The following is a 1,675-nucleotide window of genomic DNA, read 5'->3' as shown; positions in this document are numbered from 1 at the left end:
ACCCACTTGTCCCTCCAAGTTTCTAATGGAGGACCTTGTTTCAGTCATGAAACTTTGAGTGGTTTTGATTAGATCAGAGACCATGGTTGCTAAGTCAGAGTTATTCTGCTTAGAACTCTCTGTCTGTTGCTGAGAAGATGATGGAAAAGGCTTGCTATTGCTAAACCTGTTTCTTCCACCATTATTAGTGTTGAAACCTTGTTGAGGTCTCTGTTGATCCTTCCATGAGAAATTTGGATGATTTCTCCATGAAGGATTATAGGTGTTTCTATAGGATTCTCCCATGTAATTCACCTCTTCCATTGAAGGGTTCTCAAGATCATAAGCTTCTTCCTCAGATGAAGCCTCCTTAGTACTGCTTGGTGCATTTTGCATTCCAGACAGACTTTGAGAAATCATATTGACTTGTTGGGTCAATATTTTGTTCTGAGCCAATATGGCATTCAGAGTGTCAATCTCAAGAACTCCTTTCTTCTGACTAGTCCCATTGTTCACAGGATTCCTTTCAGAAGTGTACATAAATTGGTTATTTGCAACCATTTCAATCAGCTCTTGAGCCTCTGTAGGCATCTTCTTCAGATGAAGAGATCCTCCAGCAGAGCTATCCAAAGACATCTTGGACAGTTCAGAGAGACCATCATAAAAAATACCTATGATGCTCCATTCAGAAAGCATATCAGGTGGACACTTTCTGATTAATTGCTTGTATCTTTCCCAAGCTTCATAGAGGGATTCTCCTTCCTTCTGTCTGAAGGTTTGGACTTCCACTCTAAGCTTACTCAATTTTTGAGGTGGAAAGAACTTTGCCAAGAAGGCATTGACTAGCTTTTCCCAAGAGTCCAGGCTTTCTTTAGGTTGTGAGTCCAACCATGTCCTAGCTCTGTCTCTTACAGCAAAAGGGAATAGCATAAGTCTGTAGACCTCAGGGTCAACCCCATTAGTCTTGACAGTGTCACAGATTTGCAAGAATTCAGCTAAAAACTGATGAGGATCTTCCAATGGAAGTCCATGGAACTTGCAATTCTGTTGCATTAGAGAACTAATTGAGGCTTAAGCTCAACGTTGTTTGCTCCAATGTTAGGGATAGAGATGCTTCTCCCATAGAAGTCGGGAGTAGGTACAGTAAAGTCACCCAGCACCTTCCTTTCATTGTTGGCATTGTTGTTGTTTTCGGCTGCCATGAGTTCTTCTTCTTTGAAGAATTCGGTCAGGTCCTCTAAAGAGAGTTGTGCTTTGGCTTCTCTTAGCTTTCTCTTCAAGGTCCTTTCAGGTTCAGGGTCAGCCTCAACAAGAATGCTTTTGTCTTTGCTCCTGCTCATAAGAAAGAGAAGAGAACAAGAAAATGTGGAATCCTCTATGTCACAGTATAGAGATTCCTTAAGGTGTCAGAGGAAAAGAAAAATGGAAGGCAGAAGTGGAAAATTCGAACTTATCAAAGAAGATGGAGTTCGAATTTTGCATTAAGGAATAGTGTTAGTCCATAAATAGAAGGATGTGAGAAGGAGGGAAGAAATTTTCGAAAATTAAGTAAAAGATTTTGAAAACATTTTTGAAAACACTACTTGATTTTCGAAAATGAAAGTGGAAAAGAAATCAAGTGATTTTTGAAAAAGATTTTGAAATTAGAAATCAAAAAGATTTGATTGAAAACTATTTTGAAAAAGATGTGGTTAAG

General features: G+C 39.2%; 1 non-coding gene across 1 annotated transcript; it reads left to right on the top strand.

Annotated features, from left to right (window-relative positions):
- Nucleotides 1-669: 669 nt before the first annotated feature.
- On the top strand, nt 670-777 carry LOC112718520 (small nucleolar RNA R71). Its single transcript, XR_003160857.1, has one exon. It is a non-coding gene; the product is annotated as a small nucleolar RNA R71 (small nucleolar RNA).
- Nucleotides 778-1,675: the final 898 nt, after the last annotated feature.

This window comes from Arachis hypogaea, chromosome 10 (assembly GCF_003086295.3).
Source record: "Arachis hypogaea cultivar Tifrunner chromosome 10, arahy.Tifrunner.gnm2.J5K5, whole genome shotgun sequence".
NCBI classification, from domain to species: Eukaryota; Viridiplantae; Streptophyta; class Magnoliopsida; order Fabales; family Fabaceae; genus Arachis; species Arachis hypogaea.
The sequence above is the reverse complement of the archived record's forward strand: the minus strand, read 5'-3'. Positions and strand labels throughout refer to the sequence as shown.